Here is a 13544-nt window from a genome sequence, read left to right as displayed (position 1 = left end):
ACAAAAACATTAAAATAACTATCATAAAGATGCTCTCTATAGCTGTATATGTGTACGTTAAAAAAGAAGAAAGATCTCAAATAAATAACCTAACTTTACACCCCAAGAAACTAGAAAAAAGAAGGACAAACTATATCCAAAGTTTGCAGAAGTAAGGAAGTAAAGATTAGAGCAGAGGTAAACAAAATAGAGAATAGAAAAACAATAAAAAAAAACCCACAATGAAACAAAGAGTTGACTTTTTAAAAATATCAACAAAATTGACAAACCCTTAACTAGATTAAGAAAAAAAGAGAGAAGACTCAAATAACTAAGATCAGAAGTGGAATGGGATATTACAACCAATGCCACATAAATGAAAAAGATTATGAGAGTACAATGAACAGTTTACCTACAAATGTATAACCTAAAAGAAATGGATAAATTCCTAGAAACACACAACCTACAAAGACTGAATCATGAAGAAATAGAAAATATGAACGGACAAAAAACAAGTTAGTAGATTGAATCAGTAATCAAAAACCTCCCAATAATGAAAAGGACCAGATTGCTTCACTGGAGAATTCTACCAAGTGTTTAAAGAGGAATTAACACTAATCCTCCTGAACCTTTTCCAAAAAATTGAAGAGGAAGGAACAATTCCAATCTCATTCTATGAGGCCAGCATTATCCTGAAACCAAAGGAATAAGATAAGGATGCCTGCTCTTACCACTTCTATTCAACATAGTATTGGAAGTCTTAGCCAGAGCTATTAGGCAAGAAAAAGAACAGGCATCCACATTGTAAAGGAAGAAGTAAAATTATCTGTTTCCAGATGACATAATCTTATATGTAGAAAACCCTGAACACTCCACACACACAAAATGTTAGATCTGATAGATGAACTCAGCAAAGATGCAGGGTACAAAATCAACATGCAAAAATCAGTTGCATTTCTATACACTTACAACAAACAATTTGAAAAAGAACTTAAAAAAACAATTCCATTTACAAAAGCATAAAGAAGAATAAAATACTTAGGAATAAGCCCAACCAAGGAGGTGATAAACTTGTACACTAAATCTACAAAAACATTGCTGAAAAAAATTAAAGAAGATACAAATAAATGGAAAGACATCCCATGTTCATGGATTGGAAGACTTAAATATTGTTAAGATGTCCATACTACCCAAAGCAATTAACAGATTCAATGAAATCCTGATCAAAATCCCGATGGCCTTTTTTGCAGAAATAGGAAAATTCATCTGGAATCTCCAGGGACTCTAAATAGTCAAAACAATCTTGAAAAAGAACAAAACTGGAAGACTCATACTTCCTGATTTCAAAACTTATACAAAGCTACAATAATCAAAACAGTGTGGTGCTGGCATAAAGACAGACAAATGGACCAATGGAATAGAATAGATAGCTCAGAAATGTACCCTTTCATATATGGTCCAATGATCTTTAACGAGGATGCTAAGACCACTCAGTGGGGAAAGGACAGTCAGTTCAACAGATGGTGTTGAGAAAACTATATATCCACATGTAAGAGAATGATGTTAGAACCTTATCTTACACAATATACAAAAACTAACTCAAAATGAATTAAAAACCCCAATATAAGACCTTCATCTATAAAGCTCCTAGAAGAAAACATAGGAGAAAAGCTTCATGATATTGGACTTGGCAATCTTTTCTTGGCTATGATACCAAAAGCACAGGCAACCAAAGCAAAAAGAGACAAGTGGAACTACAACAAACTTAAAAACTTTTGTGCATCAAAGGACACAATCAACAGAGTGAAAAGGCAACCTACAGAATGGGAGAAAATATTTGCAAATCATATATTTGATAAAGGGTTAATATCTGGAATATATAAAGAACTCCTACAATTCAACAACAACAACAAAAATAGCCTGATTAAAAAGTAGGCAAAGGAGTTGAATTTCTCCAAAGATGATGTACAAATGGCCAACAAGTATATGAAAAGATGTTCAATGTTACTAGTCATCAGAAAATGCAAATCAAAACTACAATGAGCTATCTCCTCACACCTGTTAGCATGGCTACTATCACAAAACCAGAAAATAACAAGTAATGGCAAGGATGTGGAGAAACTGGAACCCTTGCGCACTGTTGGTGGGATGTAAAATGGCGCAACAACTATGGAAAATGGTGTTGAGGTTCCTCAAAAAATTAAAAATAGAGCTATCATATGATCCAACAATCCTGCTTCTAGGGGAGAATTGAAAGCAGAGTCTCCAAGAGATTTGCATGCCCATGTTCATAGCAGTACTATTCTCAATAGCCAAGAGGTGGAAGCAACCCAAATGTCCATTGATGGATGGGTAGATAAACAAAACATGGTCTATACATACAATGAATATTATTCAGCCTTAAAAAATAAGGAAATCCTATCACATGCTACGACATGGATGAACCTTGAGGGCATTATGCTAAGTGAAATAAGCCAGTCGGAAATAGACAAATACTATATGATTCTACTTATATGAGGTATCTAAATTCATAGAAACAGAAAGTAGAATGATTGTTAGCAGGGGCTGTGGGGAGGGGAAAAAGAAGAGTTGTTGTTTAATGGGTATAAAGTTTCAGATTTGCAAAATGAAAAAGTTCTGGACATCTGTTTCATAACAATGTGAATATACTGAACACTATTAACCTATACACTTAAAGTGGTTAAGATGGTAAATTTTATGTATATATTTTTTTACCACAATAAAAAAAACTCTCCTAAAGAAATAATCAGAAGTATGCAAAGAGATTTTAGCACAAGAATGTCCATTGGTATATAATTTATAATATCAAGGAAAAAATGGGTAACAACTTTAATGCACAATTTGGAATTGGTTGAATAAATTTTGATGCATCCATACGCTGGATAGTACATAATACTACTTAGCTATTAAAAGTCATGTTGCAAACAGAAAAAAGGTAATTGGTTAAAGCAAATATAATAACAGTGTAGTGTGGTGTTTATAACATATGTAGAAGAGAAATGTATGATAATAGCACAAAGGTGAAAATGGAAGTATATTGCTGTAAAGTACCTATACTATACATAAAGTGGTATAATGTGACTTGAAGGTAGACAGTGATAAGTTAAAGATATCTACTATGAACCCTAAAGGAATGTCTTAAAAAAACCAAACAAATAAACCAAGCAATATAGCTAATAAGTCAATAAAGGGGTTAAAGTGGAATTATTTTAAAAACTCAATTAATTCAAATAGAAAGCAGAAAAAGAAGAAAGGGAGAACAATGAACAGATGGGACCAACAGAAAACAAATAGCAAGATGGTAGGTTTAAATACAACCACATCAATAATCACATTATATGTAAATAGTCTAAACAACTCAAGTAAATGGTAGAGATTGTTAGGATAAAAAAAAAGCAAGACCCAACTATGTGTGGTCTACAATAAACCCACCTTAAATATAAAGACACAAATAAGCTAAAGTAAAGGATAGAAAAAAAAATACACCATGCTAACACCAATCAAAATAAAGCTGAAATGGCTGCATTAATTTCAAACAAAGTAAGAAGCAGAGCAAAGAATATTACCAGAAAAAAACAAAATAATTTCATAATGATAAAGGCATCAATTTATCAGAAAAACATAACAATCCTAAATTTTTATGTAACTAATATCAGAGGTTCAAAATACATGAAGCAAAAACTGATAGAACTGAAAGGAAAAACAGACAAATCCAAAGAAATTATGGTCAGAGATTCCAACACCATTCTTTTAATAATTGAACAATTATTAAACAGTTAGAAAATCAGTAAACATATAGAAGACTTGAAAAGTATGATTAATCAACTTGACTTAATTGATATTTATAGAACGCTACACCCACAAACATCAAAATACATATTTCGAGTGATCATTTGCCAAGATAGAAAATATTCTGAGTTATAAAATAAATCTTAATATATTTTAAATCATTTAAATAATGTGAAGTATGTTGTCTCACCACAATGAAATTAAATTAGAAATAAATAACAGAAAGATATCTGGAAATCCTCAAATATTTGGAAACTAAATACTACTCTTCTAAATAATTCATGAGTCAAGGAAGAAATCAAAAGGGAGATTAATGTTTTGAAGGGAGTGAAAATAAAAGCACAATATATCAGAATTCTTGCTAAAGCATAAACTTAGAGGGAAATTTGAACATGTTTAAATCTAAACATACTTGGAAATTTATAGAACTAAATGCTTACATCAGAAAAGAAAGTCCCAATTCAATGACCTAAGCTTCCACTTTAAGAAACCAAAAACCTAAGAGCAAATTAAACCCAAAATAATAATTAAAAAACAATAAAAATCAGAACAGAAATCAATAAAGTAGAAAACGGTAAGACAATAGAGGGAAATCAATGAAATCAAAAGCTGGTATTTAAGGAAATCAATGAAGTTGATAAACTTCCAGCCTGACTCATTAGGAAAAAAAGGCAAAAAGCCACAAATTGCCAGTACAGTCATGCGCCACATAATGACGTTTTGGTCAACGACGGACTACATATACAACAGTGGCCCCATAAGATTAGTACCATATAGCCTAGATGTATAGTAGCCTATACCATCCAGGTTTGTGTAAGCACACTCTATGGTGTTCGCACAGTGATGAAATCACCTAACGACACATGTCTTAGAATGCATCCTTGTTGTTAAGTGACACATGACTGTATAAGGAATGGGAGAAAAGATATCACTAGAGATTCATACAGACGTAAAAAAATTATAAAGAAATATTATGAATTATGCCACTAAAGGTGACAATGTAGACTATATTTTGACATACCAAGATATACTGTTTCCTCTAAACCTGGAGCTGAATGTCATGGTTGGTGTTAGAGTTTGGGTTATCCAGAAACAGATGCTAAAATGGAGTTAGGGTGCTTGATGTTGTTAGGTATCAAGGTGAAAGGCAGATGAAGAAGGATTGGGCCAATGGAGAAGCCAAAATATGATACAGGCCAAACAAAGACTTGGGTGACCCAGCGAAGAGCTCTGGAATGAATATTGTCAGAGTGGTCCCATGTCAAATTCACTCAGTTACTAGATGTAGGCTGCCCAGGAAGGGTGTAACTTGGGCAAAGTGAGACTGTGCAGCTGAAGCACACCCTGAAGAAGCTGATAGCTGCATATGGTCTGCTGACTGCCCTTTCCGGAGCTGAGCAGCAAGTCCTTCCTTGAAGAGGGATCTGGGTAGTCTATCTCTTTGTCTACTACAAGGCACCACTTGTGCCGCTTGGATACATTTCTCTCTACGTATATTGGGGAGCAGATTCTACACAACTCTAGAAGGCCTTTCATACGGTGGGGAAACTCAGAAGCGGGAGGTTAACATTACAAACTACAACCGACACTATAGAAGTTGGTCTTGGGTTCACAATTGATAGTTACCATTTTCCTCTACTATCCATTCTAAATTCCTTTCACTCCAGTTACGACCTCTGCTGCCTCAATGGCTTACCTGGACCTTCATCCTTAAAGGGCCTGAGTCTCCTCACCGCCATATCCTTCTCAGACCAGGATTGCTGTACCTGTCCATTTATACTCATAACTTGGAAAATTAGTATCTAGAAATGTTCAAATTGATCACTTGGGTTCCACACACGTTCCCGTAGGGAAACAGCTCAACTATGGCACCCTAGCAGGCTTGTATATATCCACATAGGCCATATAAGCAAGGCTCAATTGGTCTGACTTAAAGTCTTGGCAGAATACCCTGTGATCCTCCCAGGAACATGGCAAGATAGCAATCTTGTGAGGAGCTGTCACAAAGCTATTTCTTTTTTTTTTTTTAAGATTTTATTTTCCCTTCTTCTCCCCAAAGCCCCCCGATACATAGTTGTATATATTTTTAGTTGTGGGTCCTTCTAGTTGTGGCATGTGTGACACTGCCTCAGCATGGCCTGATGAGTGGTACCAGGTCCATGCCCAGGATCCGAACCTGCGAAACCCTGGGCTGCGGAAGCAGAGCATGCGAGCCTAACCACTCGACCACAGGGCCGGTCCCACAAAGCTATTTCTTATCAGCTTCCCTATTTTGTAGGAGGATGCCATGAATCAAGTTCTCATCTACCTCTCTGCTTCCAGTGAGGCATGGGATTATCTATCTTGGCCTCCTTAGTGTATAGCTGCAGGCTATAACACCTCTTAGCTGCAGTTTAGAATTGGCTCCTCCACAGCAGAGTGATCTCTCAGTCTGTTATCTGACCCCTAAGGTTCAAGTGTCATCTTGTGAGTTTAGGGATGTGGGGAGCTGACACTGTGCTGATCTTGCTTATACTACCTATGTAAGTAATAAATAGTGTGTTTCCTTTTGAGCTTTTTTCCTTACTGGCCAAATCTCTGACATAGTATCAAGCCAACCTAGCAGCTGCTTCTGCTTAGAGTCTACTTGATCCCCTGACAATCCCTCCCTGTTTTCATGTGTAACAGTAACCTTACCTCCTCCTGATAATCAGGGTCAATTGACCAAGTTAGGATGGTGACTCCTCTTCTTGCCTGCTGTTTCCTGGGCACAAGGAGATCAAAACGCTCAGATAGCAGCCACAAATTGTAGTTCAATATGAATCTCTTTTTCTCCATTGGATAGAGCAGTGGTTTTCAACTTGTGGCAATTTTGTCCCCCAGGGAGTATTTGGCAATATCTGGAGACATGTTTTGTTTGTCACAGCTAGGAAGAGTGTGCTACTGCCATCTTTGGGTAGAATCCAGAGATGCTGTTAAATATCTATAAGGCACAGGACAGCCCCTACGACAAAGAATTATCCAGCCCAAATGTCATTAGTGGCAAGGCTGAGAAATCCTGGGGTAGAGTGAGCTCCCTTCAGGGCCAGGACCTCTAACCCTAGAAAGTTCAGAATTGCAAAGATGGCAAACACCAAGTCCCCCAAATGTGTCATTGGAAGTGATGGTAATGGCTATTCCTTTTTCCACTTCTTGGTTCCTGAACCCATGTATTCTTATTGAGGACACACACCATGTAAACATGCTCAATTCAATGAATATGTTTTCTGGAGAATAGGACCCTATCCTCAGGGTATTTACTTTGAGTTAGCACTTCAGCTGTTCTTCATCAGGCAATTCTATTACTTTGTCAGGATATTAGCTTTCTGAAAGGTGTCATATGGTATGGAACAAGTAGATCCCATCATCATAGGTCCACTCCTGTATCTCCTTTGCTGTAAAATGCATCCGCTGGTCTAATGCAATGTTATGTGGTATCACATGCCAGTTGATCAAATACTCTGTAAGGTCTCAGATAGCAGTGTGGACTGGGACCTTGTGGTTAAGAAAGGCAAGGCCATACATATGTCCATTTCTGTGAAAACAAACTGCTGGTATGTCCAGGATAGAAGTGGCTCATTGTAGTCAACTTGTCACCAAATGATCAGTTGGACACCTGAAGTGATGGTGCCATACCAGATGCTCCATGTTGGTCTCCTTTGCTGGCAGGTTGGAGACTCAGAGGTGGCAGAAGCTAGATCAGGCTTGCAAAGTATGAGTCCATGCTATTGGACCCATATTTAGTCTTCACCTCTGCCCCTAAGGCCACCTTGTTCATGTGCTCAACATTCCAGCATTGAAGTGGCTGGCTGATGTCAACTGACTAAGTCATTTTGTTTATTTGTTTTTTTAAGTACCTCTTCCATGGTAGACACTCTACGGTGAGCATTGACATGTGATACAAAGATTTTCATACATACTTTGTAACCATTGCCATATGTTCTTTCACATCCCAGACTCTTCTGTCTGCAATCTTCCAATCTTTTTCCTTCTAGGTCCCTGACCAGTGGGCCAGGTCATGTACCACCTCCCATAAATCCGTATATTGTCTAATCTTTTAAAAAAGCCATTATAAATGTATGGGCATATGAATATGCTCAATAAACTAGAGGGAAGATTGAGCATAATTAGTAGAGACATGGAAGATATAAAAAAAACCCAAATTAGGGGCTGGCCCCGTGGCTGAGTGGTTGGGTTCGCGCGCTCCGCTGCAGGCGGCCCAGTGTTTCGTTGGTTCGAATCCTGGGCACGGACATGGCACTGCTCATCGGGCCACGCTGAGGCAGCGTCCCACATACCACAACTAGAGGGACCTACAACGAAGAATATACAACTGTGTACCGGGGGCCTTTGGGGAGAAAAAGGAAAAAAAAAATAAAATCTTTAAAAAAAAAAAAAAAACCCAAATTAAACTTGTAGAAAAGAAAATGAGAATATATGAGATGAAATCAGCACTGTATAGATTAATGATAGATCACCAATTGTAGAGAAAAAGATTGGTGAACTTGAAGACATAACAATAGAAAATATTAAAAATGAAACCCAGATGAAAAAGACTGAAAAAAAGATCAGAATATCAGTGAGATGTAGGAAAATTTCAAGCGACCCAATATATATGTATATTTGGAGTCCTTGAATGAGAGGATGGGGTGGGGAGAGTAGCTGAAAAAATATTTGAAGATATGGCTAAGTACTTCTCAAATTTAATAAAAACTATAAGCCCACAGATCCAAGAAGATCAATGAACTCTCAGCACAAAGACCATGAAAACTATGCCAAATATATTATCTCAATTTGCTTAGAAATAATGATAAAGAGAAAATTTTACAAACAGCAAGGGGAAAAAAGGTTGGTTATGTGCAAAGATTAACATCAGATTTCTTGAAGGAAGAAGCCAGAAGACAGTCAAGCAACATCTTTAAATAAGTGAAAGAAAACACTTTCAATCAAGAATTCTATATTCATCAAAATATTTTTTGAAAACAAAAGCAAAATAAAGACTTTGAGGCATACAAAAACTGAAAGAAACCATCGCCAGCAGTTCTGTACTACAAAACATGTTAAAGGACATCCTTCAAGCAGAATGAAAATGATACTACTTGGAAATCTGGATCTAAAGAAAGAAATAAAGAGCCTTGGAAATGGTAACTACATGATTAAATATATCAGACTTTTTTCTTAGTATTTAAACTCTTTAAGGAATAATTGACTGTTGGTCATAACCATGGCTGAAGAACAACCGCAGGTCGAATTGTTCGTGAAGGCTGAAAGTGATGAGGCCAAGACTGGGAACTGCCCCTTCTCCCAGAGACTGTTCGTGGTGCTCTGGCTCAAGGGAGTCACCTTCAATGTCACCAGTGTTGACAACAAGAGGCAGACCAAGACTGTACAGTAGCTGTGCCCAGGAGAACGGCTCCCATTCCTGTTGTATGGCACCGAAGCGCACACGGACACCAACAAGATCGATAAATTGCTGGAGGCAGTGCTGCGCCCTCCCGGGTACCCCGAGATGGCAACTCCAAACCCTGAATCCAACACAGCTGGGCTGGACATATTTACCAAATTTTCTGCCTACATCAAGAATTCAAACACAACACTCAATGATAATCTGGAGAAGGGGCTCCTGAAAGGCCTGAAAGTTTTAGGACTTGACATCTTTAGGACTTTAGGACTTTAGGACTTGACATCTCCCCTCCCAGAAGAAGTGGATGAGACCAGTGCTGAGGATGAGGGCATCTCTCAGAGGAAGTTTCTGAATGGCATTGAGCTCACTCTGGCTGACTGCAACCTGTTGCCAAATCTCCACATAGTATGGGTGGTATGTAAGAAGTATTGGGGGTTCTCCATCCTGGAAGTGTTGGGGAAAGTGCATCGGTACTTGAGCAAGTATGAGCAAGTGGCCCCTCCTGAGGCTCCCTCTCCCCCCTCCACTTTCTCCACGAAGGCTCTGAGTGGTTTCCACATGGCTACCCAATGGACACACTCCAAAATGGCCAGTGGGCAGAGAATCCTGGAGCACTTATGCAGGGCTGGCTAGGGGGATGAGGGAAAAGGATGGAGGATCTGGGTGAGATTTTTATTGTGGGATGGGGTGGGTAGGGCAATATTTCAGTAACAAAATACAGAATAGAAAAAAGAAATAATTGACTGTTTAAATAAAAATAATAACAATGTGTTGTGGGGCTTATGACATATGTATAAGTAAAATGTATAGTAATAATAGCATAAAGGCTCAGAGGGGAGAAATGAAAGAATACTAGGGTAAGGTTCATTTACAAGACATGAAGTGGTATAATATAACTTGAAGGTAGATGGTGATGTTAAAGATGTAAACTCTAAACCAGTGGTTCTCAATCAGGGGTGATTTTGACCCCTGGAGGACATTAAGTGATGTCTGGAGACATTTTCAGTTTCCCAAACTGGACAGTAGCAAGTGTTGACAAGGATGTAGAGAAATTGGAATACAGAATACATTACTGGTGGGACTGTGAAATGGTGTAGCTGCTTTGGAAAACAGTCTGGCAATTCCTCAAAAAGTTAAACATAAAGTTGCCATGTGACCCAAAAGTTTCTCTCTGTCTATATATATAGATTAGATAGATAGACAGACAGACAGGTAGATAGATAGATAGATAGATATCCTCATCCCCACTAGCAGTCATTCTCTATTCCCCCTCCTTCTAGCCCCTGGCAAGCACTGACCTATTTTGTGTCTTTATGGATTTGCCTATTCTAGACATGTAATATAAATGGAGTCACACATGTGGCCTTTTGTACCTGGCTCCTTTTATTTAGCATAATGTTTTGAGGTTCATCCATGCTGTAGCATGGATCAGTATTTCATTCTTTTCATGGCTGAATGATATTCCATTGTATGGATATGCCACACTTTGTTTATCTACTCAGCAGTTGATGGACATCTGGGTTGTTTCCATTTTTGGTTAGTATGAATAATGCTGCTATGAACATTCATGTACATGTTTTTGAGTGGACATATGTTTTCAGTTATCTTTGGTGTATGTCTAGAAGTGGAATTACTGGGTTGTATGGTAAACTCTATTTTTAACCTTCTGAAGAACTGCCAACCTGTTTTTCCAAAGTGGCTTCAGCATTTTACATTCTCTCAAGCAGTATATATATGAGGGTTCTAATTTCTCCACATCCTCAACAACATTTGTTACTGTTCTTTTTTGTTTTTCTAAAAAAATTATTATAGGCATTGTAGTGGATGTGAAATGGCATCTCATTGTGGTTTTGATTTGTGTTTCCCTAATGACTAGTGATTTTTAACATCTTTGTATATGCTTATTAGCCATTTGTATATCTCCTTGGGAGAAATGTCTATTTAGGCTCTTTGTGCATTTTTAATTGGGTTATTTGCCTTTTTATTGTTGAGTTGTAAGAGTTCTTTATATATTCTGGATACTAGTACCTTATCAGATATATAATTTACAAATATTTTCTCCCATTCTATGTGTTGTATTTTCACTTTCTTGATAGTGTCCTTTGAAGCACAAAAGCTTTTAATTTTGATGAAGTCAAACTTATCCATTTTTCTTTTGTTATATTTAAGAAATCATTGTTTATTCCAAAGTCACAAAGATTTATGTCCATGTTTTCTTCTTTTTTTGTGTGAGGAAGATTGGCCATGAACTAACATCTGTTGCCAATCTTCCTCTTTTTGCTTGAGGAAGATGGTCCCTGAAATAACATCCATGCCAATCTTCCTCTACTTTGTGTATGGGATGCCACCACAGCATGGCTTGATGAGCGATGTATAGGTCTGCACCTGGGATCTGAACCTGCAAATGCTGGGCTGCCGAAGCAGAGTGTATGAACTTAACCACTACACCACTGGGCCAGCCCCTATGTTTTCCTTTAAGAGTTTTATAGTCTTAGCTCTTACATTTAGATCTTTCATCCATTTGGGGTTAATTTTTGCATATGGTGTGAGGTAGGTGTCCAAATTCTTTCTTTTGTATGTGGATTGTCCCCACTACATTTGTTGAAGAAACTATTCTTTGACCATTGAATGGATATAGCACTGTTTTCAAAAATCAATTGACCATAGGGGCTGGACCTGTGGCCGAGTGGTTAAGTTTGCGCGCTCCGCTGCAGGCGGCCCAGTGTTTCATTAGTTCGAATCCTGGGCGCGGACATGGCACTGCTCCTCAGACCACGCTGAGGCAGCGTCCCACATGCCACAACTAGAAGAACCCACAACGAAGAATACACAACTATGTACTGGGGGGCTTTGGGGATAAAAAGGAAAAAATAAAATCTTTAAAAAAAAAAAATCAATTGACCATAGATGTATGGGTTTATTTCTGGGCTGTCAATTCTATTCCGTTGATCCATTTGTTTATCCTTATGAGAGTAACCTTATGTTTTAATTACTCTAGCTTTGTAGTAAGTTTTGAAATTGAGATGTATAGGTCTTCCAGGTTTGTTCTTCTTTTTCAAGATTATTTTGGCTTTAGCATCACCTTGTCAATTCCTGAAGAAAAAAGGAAGTTGGAATTTTGAAGGAATTGTATTGAATTTGTAGATCAATTTGGGGAGTATTGCCATTTTAGCAATTTTAATCTTCTAATCCATGAACACAAGTGTCTTTTCTTTCTTTCTTTTTTTTTTTTTGAGGAAGATTAGCCCTGAGCTAACATCTGCCAATCCTCCTCTTTTTGCTGAGGAAGACTGTCCCTGAGCTAACATCCATGCCGATCCTCCTCTACTTTATATGTGGGACATCTACCACAGCATGGCTTGCCAAGTGGTGCCATGTCCGCACCTGGGATCTGAACCGGTGAACCCTGGGCTGCCAAAGCAGAACATGTGAAATTAACCGCTGCGCCACTGGGCCGGCCCCCAGGTGTCTTTTCATTTATTTAGTTCTTTAATTTATTTCAATAATACTATGTGGTTTTCGGTATACAAGTCTTGCATTTCTTTTGCTAATCTTTTCCTAAGTATCTTATTCTTTTTAATGCTATTATAAATGGAATTGTTTTGTTAATTTCATTTTTAAATTGTTTACTACTGGTGTATAGAAAGACAACTGATTTGTGTATACTGATCTTTTATCTCGCAGCCTTGCTGAACTTATTTATTAGCTTTGATAGTCTTTTAGTAGATTCCTTGGGATTTTCTATATACAAGGTATCATCAGCTGGAGGATTGGAGAGGATGGAAAGGATGTCATCCTCATCCTCCTTCTCATTTATGAACAAGGTTTTTCCTGATGGAAGTCAAATACTTTTCTGATTCAAGTTGACTGTTTTATAAAGGTTGTATCATTCTGTTCTGGAAAGAAAATGTTTTATGCAAGCCAGACTTCTAATGCAGAGTTGAATTTTAGAATTTTTTGTAAAGACAAAGCAGAATTAATCAAGGTGGCTTCTTTCTCTTTCTCTCCACCCTCTCCTTCTTCCGAGCAAAAGGTGTCAACAAAATGCTAGGGTAGGGTGAAGGGTGAAAGGGCTGTTCTTTGGTGATCTTAATGTTAAAATTTTGAAAAGATTTTACTCTAAAAGTTCAGATACAACCATAAGTAGGTGTAGGATTTGACTGTTTGACAAAATGTTGTGGACATCTATTCTATCTTCCACTTCACATCCATTCACCCTTCTTTGGTAACATCACTTCAATTTTCCTCAAGAGAACCACCTCTCACTGACTTTCAATTGAGGCAGATTGAGTGGTACTGATATCACCTCAAGCTCTATGAATGAGCATGTGAT

General features: G+C 37.6%; 1 pseudogene; it reads left to right on the top strand.

The window, feature by feature from the left end:
* The first annotated feature begins 8270 nt into the window (after positions 1-8270).
* Positions 8271-13482, top strand: LOC139042673 (chloride intracellular channel protein 1 pseudogene; annotated as a pseudogene).
* Positions 13483-13544: the final 62 nt, after the last annotated feature.

The sequence above is a fragment of the Equus asinus genome, chromosome X (assembly GCF_041296235.1).
Source record: "Equus asinus isolate D_3611 breed Donkey chromosome X, EquAss-T2T_v2, whole genome shotgun sequence".
NCBI lineage: Eukaryota > Metazoa > Chordata > Mammalia > Perissodactyla > Equidae > Equus > Equus asinus.
Note: the sequence above shows the minus strand (reverse complement) of the source record. Positions and strands in the feature narration are given on the sequence as shown.